We start from the raw sequence: 16,935 nt of genomic DNA on the forward strand, positions 1-16,935 counted from the left end.
AATTGTACTTCCCAAAATGTTTCCTGAACTGTGTGCAGTACTGTCGCTGTCCCGGCTCGTACAGCGGCAGATTGTTTTGTTTGGTTCACTGTCCTTTTCTCCTTTGATCGTTTTGTAGCAATTTCCTGCCTGAAAATGAAGAGGAAACGTTGGAGAGAGATGGCCTTGGCCGTGACTCTGGCTGCAACCGGCATTCTGCTCTTTTCAAAGGACATTCTCTTTTATTTTCGGTACAAACCTGGGAGGAGAGTTGACAATGTTCCGATACACTGCTATGCAAATTCAAATCACTTTAATGATGCCAGGTAGCTGGGATTTAGGTGGTTTGGTTACATTTTAACCCCTTTCATCCCATTCAATTTAATACTGTTGATGAACTCTCTGACATTCAGGTACATTTTAGTGGCCAGTCGAATCCGCAAGAGCCTGAGGGGTCATAGGAGGGCAAAGAGTCACAAAGATGCTGAGTTGGACAGCTGGACGAGGTCAGTTATTTACCTCTTCACCATACCCATCAGCTTCATATTTTTGTGGTTAGCGTCCGGTGCAAATATCTTACACTTCCAGATTAAAGGAGGAAATCGTTGGAGGAACAGGCTTAGAACCCAGTTTACGTTTGTTGCAGAAATGCTGAAGGATTTCGGCTTCAGCACAAACACATTATTTTATGCAGTGACTGCCCAGGTTCAGAGAGAAGTTCAGGAATGCAGCGCAACAACTGGTCAAGGACATTCTTCACTTAGTCATTCAGCAAAACAACTGAGTGAAGTTCGTTGGCAGCTGCAGTGCTCCCAGCGCAGGAATTGCATATGTACGCCCAGGATTCCATCAGTATAATCACATGGATCTCAGTATAACATCCAGGGATTGGTGGGGACGGGGGAAGCAGAATGGGTCACCATTCATCACGGTGTAAAAACGTTGACTGCAGATGCTGGAAACCAGAATCTGGATTAGTGGTGCTGGAAGAGCACAGCGGTTCAGGCAGCACCCAAGGAGCATCGAAATTGACGTTTCGGGCAAAAGCCCTTCATCAGGAATAAAGGCAGTGAGCCTGGAGCGTGGAGAGGTAAGCGAGAAGAGGATTGGGGTGGGGAGAAAGTAACATAGAGTACAATGGGTGAGTGGGGGAGGGGATGAAAGCGATAGGTCAGGATGGAGAGGTTGGAGTGGACAGGGGGAAAAGGAGATCGGCAGGTAGGACAAGTCCGGACAAGTCATGGGGATAGTGCTGAGCTGGAAGTTTAGAACTCGGGTGAGGTGGGGGAAGAGGAAATGAGGAAACTATTAAAGTCCACATTGATGCCCTGGGGTTGAAGTGTTCCAAGGCGGAAGATGAGGCGTTTTTCCTCCAGGCGTCTGGTGGTGAGGGAGCGGTGGTGAAGGAGACCCAGGACCTCCATGTCGTCGGCAGAGTGGGTGGTGGAGTTGACATATTGGTCCACGGAGCGGTGTGGCTGCTTGGTGTGGGTGTCCTGAAGACGTTCCCTAAAGCACTCTGCTCGGATGCGCCCAGTCTCCCCAGTGTAGAAGAGACCGCATCATGAGCAACGGATACAATAAATGATATTAGTGAATGTGCAAGTAAACTTTTGATGGATGTGGAAGGCTCCTTTAGGGCCTTGGATAGAGGTGAGGGAGGAGGTGTGGGCGCCGGTTTTACAGTTCCTGCGGTGGCAGGGGAAAGTGCCAGGATGGGAGGGCGGGTTGTAGGGGCGGCGTGGACATGACCAGGTCGTCACGGACGGAACAGTCTTTGTGGAAGTCGGAAAGGGGTGGGGAGGGAAATTTATCCCTGGTAGTGGGGTCTGTTTGGAGGTGGCGGAAATGTCGGCGGATGATTTGGTTTATGCGAAGGTTGGTAGAGTGGAAGGTGGGCACCAGGGGCGTTCTGTCCTTCTTACGGTTGGAGGGGTGGGGTCTGAGGGCGGAGCTATGGGATGTAGACGAGATGTGTTGCAGGGCATCTTTAACCACGTGGGAAGGGAAATTGTGATCTCTAAAGTAGGAGGCCATCTGGTGAGTTCTGTGTTGGAACTGGTCCTCTTGGGAGCAGATCCGGTGGAGGCGGAGGAATTGGGAATACGGAATGGCATTTTTGCAAGAGGTAGGGTGGGAAGAGGTGGAATCCAGGTAGCTGTGGGAGTCGGTGGCTTTGTAAAAAATGTCATTGTCAAATCGGTCGTCATTAATGCAGATGTCGAGGTCCAGGAAGGGGAGGGAGGTGTCAGAGATGAACAGGTTTCGATCTTTGATTGACTGACAGATTGACAATTATGGGGGCACATAGTCAATTAGCAGCAGCAGGCCATTCATCTCTCCTGTCAGCGATGTATTTGGGAATGCTATTCACTCTGTGTGAGAGTGTTTCCGTGAAGTTGAGTGCCTTTATGTCTGTGTATATGTCTGTGCCTGTGTGATTGCCTCCCTTTGTCTGTTTTGCACACACGCAACTGTTGTGTTTGTGTCTGTGTGTATGCTGTTTGTGGAGTTACCTTCCAATGACTTTATTGTGTGGGGGTGTATGGGTGTGTGGGTGTTACTGTCAGCATGTCACGAATGTCCTGTGAGTTCATATCTGTGCGGCTCTGAGTATTGGTATATTATTGTGTGAGTGTGGATTGCGTCTCTGCCTGACTGCGCTCATGTTTAAGCAGGTGAGTGGTTTGTTGAGCTGTCTGACAGTGTGTCAAGATCTTTCTGTGCCCAGAGCCGGATCACTTTGTTCCTCTCTGTACATGTGTCTCTTTTTGTTTCTGACTGTCTCTCTTTGTCTTTTACTAATTGTAGTTGTGCCTCAGTAAATGCATTTGAATGTACTTGTGTGTGCGTGTGTAACAGACGTTTCTGTCAGATTTAACATGTTTTTGTGTAAAGCCACTCACTCTGAGTTCATTTCTACATGAGCGTGAGAGTGTGGCTCCGATTGGTTTGGTGTCTGTGCAGAGATGCGTTGCTCTTTCATAGCATGATTTGTGTGTGTGTGTGCGCACGCGATGTGTGTGCATTCTGTCTGTGCATGGGTATCCTCATATTTGTCTCGATATCTCTGTTTCTCTCTCTCTGCGTGCATGTGTGCGTAGTGGGGGGCGGTGTGTGGGTGTGTGTCGGTGTATGTCAGTGTGGATGTCTTGTTGTGCCCCTCTGGGTGTGGTAATGAATCTGACTGATCATGAAACTCCTCTCCTGCAGAAGGACAAATAAATCTTACAGCAGGTAACTGCAGATTGCTCGCAATCGCATATTTCTGACAAACTGGGAAATATCTAAATATCAAATTCGTATGGCCTGCAGCCTGAAAGTTGAAGTGTTACATCATCTAAAACTGGCTAACCGGTGGAAGGCAGAGAGTGGTGGTAGATGGTAAATATTCAGCCTGGAGCCCAGTTACAAGTGGAATTCCGCAGGGATCAGTTCTGGGTCCTCTGCTGTTTGTAATTTTTATTAATGACTTAGATGAGGGAGTCGAAGGGTGGGTCAGTAAATTTGCAGATGATACGAAGATAGGTGGAGTTGTGGACAGTGAGTAGGGCTGTTGTCGGCTGCAGTTCGACTTAGATATGATGCAGAGCTGGGCTGAGTAGTGGCAGATGGGGTTCAACCCTGCCAAGTGTGAGGTTGTCCATTTTGGAAGAACAAATAAGAATGCGGAATACAGGGTTAATGGTAGGGTTCTTAGTCAGGTGGAGGAACAGAGGGATCTTGGGGTCTATGTACATAGATCTTTGAAGGTTGCCACTCAGGTGGATAGAGTTTGTAAGAAGGCCTATGGAGTATTATCGTTCATTAGCAGAGGGATTGAATTCAAGAGTCGTGAAGTGATGTTGCAGCTGTACAGGACTTTGGTTAGGCCACAGTTGGAGTACTGTGTGCAGTTCTGGTCGCCTCACTTTAGGAAAGATGTGGAAGCTTTGGAGAGGGTGCAGAGAAGATTTACCAGGATGTTGCCTGGAATGGAGAGTAGGTCGTACGAGGATAGGTTGAGAGTTCTCGGCCTTTTCTCGTTGGAACGGCGAAGGATGAGGGGTGACTTGATAGAGGTTTATAAGATGATCAGAGGAATAGATAGAGTAGACAGTCAGCAACTTTTTCCCCCGGTACAACAGAGTGTTACAAGGGGACATAAATTTAAGGTAAAGGGTGGAAGGTATAGGGGAGATGTCGGGGGGGGTTCTTTACCCAGAGAGTGGTGGGGGCATGGAATGCGCTGCCCGTGGGAGTGGTAGAGTCAGAATCATTGGCGACCTTTAAGCGGCATTTGGATAGGTACATGGATGGGTGCTTAATCTAGGATAGAAGTTCGGCACAACATCGTGGGCCGAAGGGCCTGTTCTGTGCTGTTTTGTTCTATGTTCTATGTTCTATGTTCTATGTTCTAAAAGACCGAAGCCTAATGAACGAGTTAAGACAGGGGAATAATTCATGAAAAGCAGGAGTACACTTCTTAATCTCTGTTTGAACCAAGAATGCAATATAGAATTTTCATTTTCATGTTGGAACTCTGTGTATCAATATATAAATATTGTTATATATTGGATCAATAGACTATATAATGTAAGAGTTCGGCCATTTGAAACAAGAATGCAATATCGATATATGTTTTTCATGCTGGAGTTGTTTGTGTTCACATATAAATATTGCTCTATATTGTATCAATATGACTTACAATGTAACAGCAGCATTCGGCCATTCAGCCCATCAAGTCAGTTGTTCATTTGATCATGACTGTTTTTCAATTCTATTCTCCTGCCCTACTCCCCAAAACATTTGAACACCTTACCAGTCAGAAACGCATGTAAATTTGTTTTAAGTACATTTGTTCTGGACCAGGCCACACCCTCTCAATACATTTTAAGATTGTAGCCCAGACACGAACCATTCTACTTGTTTCAGAGCAGGTGTACAGTCGATATTCCAGGAGTGATGTCGCTTGTCAAAACCTCTCGTTTTTAAATAAAACAGAATTTATTTTCAGAGTACTGAATGAAACACAAACAAAACAAAATACCAGAATTCAATTGAATTTAACTTATTCAAAAATGCAACAGACTTTGACAACTTAAGGAATGTTCCAAATTCCTGCAACAATCCTCATAAACACACTTTGGCAAAACAGGAAAAATCAAACACAGGGTCTTACATAAGAAAGGTCAGAGAGATATGCAGCTTTGAACAACATCTTCCATGTACATGTTCCTTTTATCAGCAGTGTAAAAACACTGACTGCTTTCGAACACCAAGCCAAAGTAGACCAAAACCGAGAAAGGCTGATCTGGCAAATCTGCCGACACCCCTTTCATTGTTTTTTTTTTACATTTGAAAGCCTTTTGTCTGAGGCAACATCACTAATCATCTGCGTTCACGACAATGTTAAAAACAAAAGACAGCACAACCTTGTAAAAAAAATCAGCATCACTACTCCTCCTCCCGGACAAAAATATGAAATAACAAATATCCAATGATGGCTTCATTTTAAAATCATTTTATGTGAAACTGTCAGTGAACTTCAACACATATGTACATTAAACTGCCAATAACGATGCAAACATCACTACTATTTCTATTTCAGTCTGTTTTACTCCATCCACTGAATGCGTCTGTTTCTTATTCAAGCCTTGACAATGCGTCAGCAACCATGTTTGCGCATTCTGGCACATACACAACTTTCAAATTGAATGCCTATGAGAAGGAGCTCGAACCAAAATGTCTGGAATTTTTGTCCTTACATTTCTCGACAAACTTCAAAGGGTCGTGATCAATTTATATGTTTTAACTGAGACACGTTACTGGTAACATAAAGGTTGAAATGTTTCAAAGCCAACAACAAGCACGAAGTCTCTTTCTCCATTGTCGAACATTTCTGCTGATGCATTTTCAATCTGCTGCTGAAATACCTGATCAGTCTTTCTACCTTCTCGTTTTCTTCCTGGAAGGTCACAGTATGAACATTAAGATCACTCGCCACGTTGTGTAATTAGTCATGGAGTGAAACCCGTCCAAACAATCAAATATCGCAACGCCATCTCGTCCCACCTGCCCGCACCGGACCCGTATCTCTCCATACCCTGACTCTTCATATACCCATCCAAATGCTTCGTGAATGTTGCAATTGTACCAGCCTGAAACACTTCCTCCGGCAGCTCATTCCATGCATGTATCACCCATTTCGTAAAACCTTGCCTCTTAGATCTTTTTTTATCTTTCCGCTCTCACCCTCAACCTATACCCTTTAGTTCTATACTCGCTGATCCCAGGGAAAAGACTTGGTGTATATATCCTATCCCTGCCCCTAATGATTTCTTTTAACTCTCAGTAAGGTAACCCCTCAACGTCTGACGCTCCAGGGAAAACAGCCCTAGCCTGTTCAGCTTCTCCCTACAGTTCAAATCCTCCAACCCTGGCAACATCCTTGTTGAACCTAACTGAACACATTCATGTTTCACAGCATCTTTCCGATAGGAAGGAGACCACAATTGCACACAATATTCCAACAACGGCCGAACCAATGTCCTGTACAGCCGCAACATGACATCTTAACTCCCGTGCGCAATATTCTGGCCAATAAAAGAAAGCACACCAAAAACAATCCACCCCCACCACCCTCTGTCTTCAAATTTGAGCCGGTTCGATATCCAAATGGCTAGTTCACCCTGTATTCAGTGAGATCTTACATTGCTAACCACTCTCCCATGGGGAATCTTGTCAAACGCATTACAGAAGACCGTTTAGATCACATCTGCCAATCTGCCCTCACCAATCCTCTTTGTTACATCTTCAAAAAGCTCAATCAAATTTGGGAGACATGGTTTCCGACGCACAAAGCAATGCTGACTATCCCTAATCAGGCCTCTCCTTTCCAAAAGCATGAAGATCCTGTCCCTCAGGATGCCCTCCAACAACTTGCCCACCACCGACTTCAGGCTCAATGGCCTATCGTTCCCTGGCTTGTCTTACCACGCTTCTTTAATGGTGGCACAACGTTAGCCAATCTCCAGTCTTCTGGAACCTCACCTGTGACTATTCATGATGCAAATATCTCAGCAAGATGCCCAGCAATCACTTCACTAGTTTGCCACAGATTTCTGGGCTTCACCTGATCAGGACCTGGGTATTTCTCCACCTTTTTGCGTTTCAACACATCCAGCATATTATCCTCTGTAATGTGGACACTTTGAAAGGAGTCACCATCTATTTCCCTACATTCTATATCATCCATCTATTTTTTCACAGTAAATACTCATGCAAAATACTCGTTTATTATCTTCCCCATTTTCTACAGCTCCACGGAAAGGCTGCACTGCTGATCTTTGAGGGAACCAATTCTCCCCCTAGTTACCCTTTATACTTAATGCATTTGTATAAACTCTGTATTCTCCTTAATTCTATTTGCCACAGCTATTTCATGTCCCATTTTTGCCCTCCTGATTTCCCTCTTAAGTAAACTCCTCCTACCTTTATACTCTTCTAAGGATTCACTCGATCTATATTGTCGATACCTTACTTATACTTTTTACTTTTTGTGAACCAAAATCAATTTCTTTCGTCATTCAGCATTCCCTGTAACTACCTGCCTTTCCTTTCACCCTAAAAGGAATATATTTTCTCTGGATTCTCGTGATCGCATTCCCGAAGGCTTCCCATTTTCCAGCTGTCCCTTTACCTGCGAACATCTGCCCCCAATCAGCTTTTGAAAATTTTGATTGATCCTATCAGTACTGTCCATTCTCCATTTTAGAAATTCAACTTTTAGACCTGGCCGATCTTTTTTCATCACCATTTTAAATCTAATACAATTGTGGCAGCTGGCCCCAAAGTGCTCCCCCACTGACACCTCAGTCACCTGCCCTGCCTTATTTCCCAAGTGGAGGTCAAGTTTTGCATCTTCACTAGTAGGTGCATCCACAAACTGAATCAGACGATTTTCATTTACACACGAAACAAATTCCTCTCCGTCTACACCTTAACAGTATGGCCTTCCCAGTCTATGTTTAGAAAGTTAAAATTCCCTACCATAGCCACCCTATTATTCTTAAAATAGCTAAAATCTTCTTCCAAGTTTGTTTCTCAATTTCCCTCTCACTAGTCTATAATACAATCGCAATAAGGTGATCATCCCTTTCTTGATTCACAGTTCTACCCAAATAACTTCCCTGGATGTATTTCCAGGAATATCCTCCCTCAGTGCAGATGCAATGCTATCCCCAATCAAAAACGCCGCTCCCCTCCTCTCTTGAATCCCTTTCTTTTCTTCCTCGAGCATTTTTAATCTGAAACATAATGCTGCCAGGCGTGCCCACCCCTGAACCATGTTTTTGTAATTGCTATGATATCCCAGTCCCATGTTCCTAAATTGTTGCATGGCTAATACTGTGACAAAGGTGAGCACAACATTCAGGCTGGCAAATGACTTCTGTCGGTTGGCTGTACATTAAAATTTCTTATACTTCTTCTGTAATTCAGAGAGTGGAGCATACATATTACTAACATTTGGTACGATTTTCCATATATCAGCCAATACGACAATAATAACTCCTTCACATCATTTCCGTTTTCTTTGGAAGGTAACTCAATAATTTAACCCATTATTTGACAACTTCTTCATTGTCCAATTGAATATGTGGAATGCACTATTCAGAATTCCTCTGAACTTGTTTCTTCACTCTGTGTTATTTTCAATATCACAGTCTCCATTGGCTTTCCTCCAATTGTCTTTTCTTATAATTCGGCGCTAAAACATTCTGCTAATTAAACAAGAGACGCAGAAAAGCTTAGATTGTCTCGTAATCTTTTAAAGTATGAGTGACAGAGTAGTAGGCAAATTCTACTATTTACCAAAAAAAAACTTAAAGTCTAAAAGTCAATATGAAACAACTATTTACAACCCTGAGCCTCGTCTCTCTTAAACATTGTTTATCTACCTCCCACTCTATAAAAATGTACTGATCGAAAAAAGCCTGTATTAAGTTTAAATCAACTTACATTTCAAAAGCACACAGTGGCTGTCCTCTCCGCCATCAATTTTTCTCCGTTTGTAGACCTCCATTGGTTGTCTTCAGTCTTATGTAACAAAGAAGTTTCACATTAAAAATGTGCATTTTACAGAGAAAGTGGTGAATAGCAGTCTTTCAGGTGCAGTTGGCGTTCTTTCTGACCAACGGTACAAACTTCCTTTTTTCGTGCCCCAAACATCAGATCGTCTCATTGGTTCAATGATATCAAACAAGTAAATTTTAAATTGGGGTTTCGTATCCTAAGGCATAAATTAAACTCATTGATTAAATTCAGATGTTGATCAAAAGAACTGAGTTATCCAGTTTTTGGTCAACGTTACATATTTTCCATTTTCCATTACATAATGAGACTGCAAGTCAGTGACATGACAGTTGCCTGCAAACTTGCACTGTCAAAATTGTTTTCACTGGCTCTTAACGATACAGGAATCACCTTCATCTTTTTTACTCTATTCACATGACGCACTTTGTGAAAGACTCTCTGTGGAGTTCTGATCAAATAGTTCACCTCACTCATAATCCTTTCGCCTTGGTAAGGTGCACTAAATGTTGCTTTAAAAGGTTAATCCATCACTAAAAGTAACCCTACGCCTTATCGTCGACACCAAAATTGTGGGTTTTTGATTGTTCATACGTTTCTCGTTTTATTGAATGTTGTGATCATTTTAAATGCTGTCGAGCCAACTCCCCGATGCTACTTAATCATTCCTGAAAATCTGACACATAGTCCAAATATGTGGTCTCTGAATTCTGAATTATCAACTTCTGCTTAATCAATTTCAATGGTCCTCTCAATTTTTATCCACAAACTGATTCAAATTGAGTGCATTTGATCGAGTCATTTGGTGCTTCTCAGATCACAAAAGGTAGAAATCTCGGTCATCGCATTAGTCTTGACGATAAAACCTCAGCATTGTCTTTAATATCTGACGCCAATTTTCGTATTCTTTTTGCGATTCTGGATGGTATGCAGTGGATTTGAATTCTTTTATTACTAAACTGTCCATACTTCCTTGAATAATTTTCATGTAAATTTTGTCACTTGTTCTGATTTTATTTCTGTGCATAATCCATATCTTGTGAAAAAATTGAGTAACTCCTGTTTTGTACAAGGCAGAACTCTTAGAACACTTCAAGAAGTTTGCCAGACCAGAACTTTGCTCGCTGTTTTAAGCAACTTTAAAGTCAGTATTCCAGGACAGAATCAGTTCGTCAAACCACTTAGTTTTCAGTAAAATCAAATTTCCTGACAAGATTCCTGAATGAAGCGCAAAGAATGTAAAATAGATTACGAAATAACCTGTCCTCCCTGAAAACCCAACAGACGATCCGAACTTAATAATGCTGTGACAGATCCTTGCAACAATTCACATAAATATCTCTTGGCACAAAAGGGAAAATGAAACAAAGTCTGATTGCATCAAAATGAGAGAGAGAGAATACCAGCCAGTACCTGCTTCTATGTGTCCAGCAGCCTTTCTATATAGGACGGATAAAAAAACACAAACCAGACAAACAGTGATATGGGAGAATTGGCCACAACTGTTAAGTTTAACTTGAAAGGCTTCTACCTGAGGCAATATCTGTTAGGTGTTATCAAACTGGTTTAAAACCTTTCACCCTCGAGTTCTTCAGAGTCGGGATGTTGTTTGCGGCCTCTCTGAAGAAAAATCAAGGACTCCATAACCTTGTTAAAGGAACAGCTTCGTCACACCTCCCCATTTAAAAAATAGTGAACGATCAATGTCCAAGGATGCCTTCATTTAAAACGTGTTAAAAATTGTTGGTCCTGCAAAACACTAATTTTCATTGCATTGAATATAAATGTACAAACATGCACAACTATACATCGTTTCAATCTGTAGTATTCCTGCCACCAAATGCTGCCGTTTCACATTCGCGTCTCCACAATGAATCAGCAATCATGTTTTTGCTTTCTGCCACGCGCACATTTTTCAAATTAAATTGCAATGACAACAAACTCCATCAAAACAGACTGTTTTGTTTTGTCCTTAAGTGTCTCCAAAAACCTCAATGGGTTATGATCAGTTTCGATGATTATCTCAGATATGTTGCTGATAACATCAACACTGATATGCTGTGCTTTCACCATCTCGCTCAAAGACTCCTTCTCAACTGTCGAATATTTTTGCTGATGAAATTTGAACTTCCTTCGAGAAATACCCGATAAGATTCTGTACCTTCTCATCATCTTCTTGCAAGAGCACCACACCGACACTTGCATCAATAGAGAACTTGAATGGCTTTGCATAATTAGATTTGGATATTATCAGGGGAGAAGTTAATACTTTCAGGCTGTTAAGCACTTTGTGATAGTCTGCTGTCAACAAAACCGTCTTGCCTTTCCTTCGCAATTCAGTGAGTGGAGTAGCCACACTGCGAAAATCTGGGACAGATTTTCGATCAATTTCACGCAATCCCATGAACCGTAGTACTGCTCTTTTGTCAACGGTATGGGAATGTGTCCGTGTCGAATAACATGGCACAGGAAGGTAACTTAGGCTTTGGCAAATGCCCTTACCATAAGGTTTATCAACAAACATGCCTTCCGAAGTCGGTCAAACAAGTATGATAAATGTTGCATATGTTCCTTCCATCTGTGACGAAAAATCACCAGGTCATTAATATAAATGACATAGTTGGATAACCTGGCAACCTTATTCGTGTCTGAAATGTGGCTGGCGCGTTTTTTCTTACCAAATTGCATGACTTAAAATGAATAAAATCCAGTCAGCGTTAGAAAAGCCGAACTGCCTTTGCACTTTCTGACAAAGGCACCTACCAGTATCATTTGAGCAAGGCCAACTTAAAAATACAGGTTGCTTGACCCAACTTCTCAACACAGTCTTCCAAACGTAGAATCAGATATGCATCAGTCTTTGTAAATGCATTCAATTTGCGATAGTCCACACATGACCATTGAGTGCCATCTGGTTTTGGCACCATTACTATGGGTTAGTTCCAGCAACTGTGACTGACATCGAATTGTTATCTCAGAACATGCATCCAAACTCCGTTTGGACTTATGCCAACTTGAGAGGGTAATGCCAATAATGATGTTGTTTTATTGGAACAGCATCTCCGATTTCAACATCGTTCACAATTAGGTCAAAGCTTTCCAGATTATTTAGACTTGGCTCCCCATGTAATATTAACAACTCTTTTAGGTCTTTTCGATTTTCTTCTGAAAGTTAACTCAATAAAATTCCCCATTCTCAAATTTAATTTGAGTAATGAGAAGTTCACATTCATATGAATTTGATTCTTCGCTCTCTGTTGTTATCAACAATGCATTCTCCTCGTGCTGTCCTTCCCTGCCAAAATACCTTCAAAGCAGATGCACATGGCACACTCTGTGAGACTTCTTTCTGTCTGGAGTCCCTATCATATTTCACCTCACTCAATTTCATTTCAATTTGAAAAGGCCACCAAACCTTACTTTTAAAGATTCAAGTCTCACTTGAAGTGACACTAATACCATATTGCCGATATTGAAATTTGATTTTTATTTATTTATTGCCTGCTTCGTGTTTCATTGCATGCTGTGATATCTTTAAATGTTGTGTAGCCAAGTTCCAATCTCTCTTTTACCGTGCCTTAAAATGTGACACAAAGTGAAGTATGTGGTCTCTTACTTTTGACTTACTAATTTCTCAATCGTTTTTAACTGTCCTCTCACTTCAGACACAAAACCGAATTGAATTATACTGAATTTGGTTGATTCATTTAGTACGACTCTGATCTCAAACAGCACAATATTCCCTTGTTCCAATCATCTGCATAATCTTGACTATGTGACCTCAACATGGTCTTTCTGTCTGATGCCACCGTTCTGGAGCTCACTGCGATTCTGAATGGTATGCAACATATTTGAATTCCTATATACCACTGCTTCTATGATATCCTTGAATAATTTTGATGCGAGCTTTGACCCTTGGTCTGGCTATATCTCTCTCAGTCGTCCATATCTCGTTAAACATTTGATTATCTCCTCTATAATCCTTTTAGCTGTGATATTACAGAATGGAACAGTCTTGGAATTCTAGTGGATAGAGACACTAGAGATGACAACGACGGCTTCCAACATTTAGTATGATGCAGGAGACCTACACAATCAATTAATATTCTTCTAAAAGGTTACTCAAATGCAGGAAAATGCATTAAAGGTGCAGGTTTTATCACCGCTTGTGGTTTTCAAATTACTCGACAGGTGTGACATGTCTGGCAAAACTCAACGACATCCTTGTACAGTCCTGGTTCGTAACATGTTTTGGATTTTAGCTTGTATATTCCTCACTCTGAAATGACTTCCAAATGGTTGTTCATTCGTCATTCGGAACACTTCCTTTCTATTCCCCACTGGCATTACTAGTTGATGAATTTCTGCCCATTTTGCATCTGCCAGAATATTTGATTGTCAATGTTTCCTCATTAAGCCATCATTTAAGGATGATAACATTCAAGGATACATTCAGATTCCTTCTCTGTGTCTGCCGTTTTATACAATTGCTTTAACGTTTCATCTTTCTGCTGTAACTCAATTAATTTATCTGAGTTAAAGATGCCTGCATTGAAATCTGTCTGCACCGGGTTTATCTCAGCATTCTGATGGAACATAATCTCTGCTACTTCCATTCCAACTTTCTTACTGGTAATCTTTGATCTCTTCTGTTTCACCTGATGACTTTGTGACCTCGTTATCACATAGGCAGGAAAAGGTCCAGGATATTTGACCTCCAATAGTTAAATTGCCTGAGTAACCACTGACGTTTTGACCATACTAGAAAGCACTCCTACCGGTAAAGGAACTATATCATTAGAAAGGACAAATTATATTCCTGGAGCTGCGAGTTTATCCACTTTTCCAACCACAAATTCTTCACTCTTCGTCTGACACTCTAACGTCATTTTACACACATTGAAATCGTTCTGCCTAAAACAGTATGTGTCGGCTGTTACCAAACTGGCAATAAAACCCTTCAGTCTTCATTTTTCCAGAGTCTGTGTCGTTTATGACCTCACTGAAGAAGAAAGCAAGGACTGCATAACCCTGTTTAAGGAGTAGCTTCGTCACACTCCACAGGGAAATAAAGCTGCAGGTTTTACTAGACATTTCTCATGTCTGGCAAAATACAACGACATCCTTGTGCAATCCAGTCCTGTAAAACTGTTTCTGTCTATTTGCTTGAGGTGATTTCTACCCGTAAATGTCCCCTTCTGGTCGTTAACGCAGTACACCCATTTCTGTAATCCACTCTCAATACGACTTAAGGAACATGTGTCCATTTCTTATCTGCTTGGATACGTGATGTTCTCCCTCTCCTCATAGAAATATCATTTTTTAAGATCGTCGTACACCAGGACGCATAGAACATACAGAACATAGAATATTGCAGCGCAGTACAGGCCCTTCGCCCTCGATTTTGCGCCGACCTGTCATACCAATCTGAAGCTAATCTTACATACACCATTCAATGTACATCGATTTAGATTTAAATACATTTAGATTTTTCTTCCATTGGCTTTTTGATATAGTTTCTCTGGGTTCTTATCATTCTGCTGTAATTCAGCTAATTTCTTTGAAAAGAGGATGTCTGCTTGGTCATTGAACTGCTCCTGTTTTGCGTCAACCAGTTGATCAAATCAGATCTCTGCTAATTTAATTTCAACTTTCATTCCCATACTCTGTCATCCCTCTTGTTTCAAGTAGTGACTTTGTGACCTCGTTACCACACAGTCTGGAGAAATTCCAGGATATGTGTCCTGCATTAGCTTCGTTTCCTGAGTTACTACTGGCTTTTCAAACACAGTTGACAGCAATCTCACCTGTGAATGAGCTATCGTATTAGTAAGGTCAAATAATATTGCTGGAGCTGACATTTTGTCCAATACTTCTACAACAACCTCTCCACTCTTAACTGGGCAATGCAACCACACTTGACATAATTGTCACTTTTAATCTTACCGTGAATGCCTGTTACTCACATATTTTCTATAATATTCGTTCAACGATACATTTCCTTATCTTTCATGGAGGATACTGTAACTCTTAAAATTTAAACCTCTTTACCTGCTGCACCTGGCTTAAGTGTGTTAACTTTATTTTTGGAGGTATATCTTTTAAGAAGATCCTGCATTTCCTCCTTAACCAAAATCCAAACATATTGTTCATTCTGGTGCAGATTTCTAGCATCCGATGATGTTCCACAAAATTCACTGACTTCTCCTATTGTCCTGCAACTGGCTTCCCAGTGCCTTTCGCAAACCATCAACAGTGTGATTTCATGTGCCCTACTTTATTTTGGAGATAACACCAGAGCTTATTAACTTCTCTTTCTCCTTCAAGGTTTTTACTTTTATCTTCTGCTATGTTATCTGCATGGTCTTCACCGAGATCTACTTTTTCCTTTCCACGTGAGGATTTCTCTTTTCCCCAATTTCTAATCCTACGGTTTGAAACAGATTTTGGAAGCCAAAGTTTGATTTATAAACCAGGTCATAATTATGATGCATTTCAACTATTAACTTTGCCATTTTAACTCTCTGTGCTTTCACATGATTTCTGATTACTTCAGCAAGTTAATTTATGAACTCGTCCGAAATAATCGTTTCTCTAAGAATGTCATCGATTTGTTTAGTTTTTAATTATCTCATCCGGCGTTTAAAATTGCTTGTCTTGGTCCTTTCATTTTCAATGCAGGTTTGACCAGGGCCCCTCCTTCGATTCCTGAATCGTTATCTGTAGGCTTCTGTCAAGAGCTCATATGCACCGAAAATGTCTTTATTTACCGCCTCACATACACCAATGTCATGGAAAGCACTTCCACATCATTCCATCAAATTTCGGCAAAGCATTCAAACAAAATTTCACCGGTTCTATAGTAACCATCTGTTGCACATCCTCACTCTCTTCCTGACAAAGCTTACCTTCAGCCTTCATCGTCCTCCATTAAGCCTGATTTCGATCTGTCAATTCATGAAGTTCCAACTCCCGCTCATCCTTCTTTTCTTCTCCCTCTATCTTTCTCTCTCTTGCTCTCTCTTCTTTCTCTCTTTCTCACTCCTTTTCTTTTTGTTCTGTAATATCGATTCGTTCTTTTAGTCTTTTCTCTTTTTTAAATCGTAATTACAACAGTGTCATTATTTTTGTCCTTTCATTTTCTTTTACTGTTAAATAAAGCAACTGATTTTTAGTTGAACTGTAGTAACCTCTAACGGGTCTGATGACATTTCCAGCAAATATAAGCGCTTAACTATTATTCTAATGATCTCTCCTTTCCTCATGGAAGGAGATAGGTACAATTTCAAATTACTGCTAATTCCAGCAGCTTTTCTGTGTTCAACTTCTCTAAATCTCCTTAAGGCAACTTCTTCCACTCCCATAAAACATTTCGTGATTGAATAAGCCATTGTTTTCCCACACACTATTTAATCCAGGCGAAACAAACACCCACAACTCGGTGCCTTTGTGTCCAGCAAATGCAACCCCAAATCATAATCAAATCATAAGCCAGCACGGATTTGTGAAGGGTAGGTCTTGCCTTACAAGTCTTATTGAATTCTTCGAGGAGGTGACCAAGCATGTGGATGAGGGTAGAGCAGTGGATGTAGTGTACATGGATTTTAGTAAGGCATTTGATAAGGTTCCCCATGGTAGGCTTATGCGGAAAGTCAGGAGGCATGGGATAGAGGGAAATTTGGCCAATTGGATAGAAAACTGCCTAACCGGTCGAAGTCAGAGAGTGGTAGTAGATGGTAAATATTCAGCATGGAGTCCAGTTACAAGTGGAGTTCCGCAGGGATCAGTTCTGGGTCCTCTGCTGTTTGTAATTTTTATTAATGACTTAGATGAGGGAGTCGAAGGGTGGGTCAGTAAATTTGCAGATGATACAAAGATAGGTGG

This window comes from Chiloscyllium punctatum, chromosome 47, assembly GCF_047496795.1.
Source record: "Chiloscyllium punctatum isolate Juve2018m chromosome 47, sChiPun1.3, whole genome shotgun sequence".
Classification (NCBI taxonomy): domain Eukaryota; kingdom Metazoa; phylum Chordata; class Chondrichthyes; order Orectolobiformes; family Hemiscylliidae; genus Chiloscyllium; species Chiloscyllium punctatum.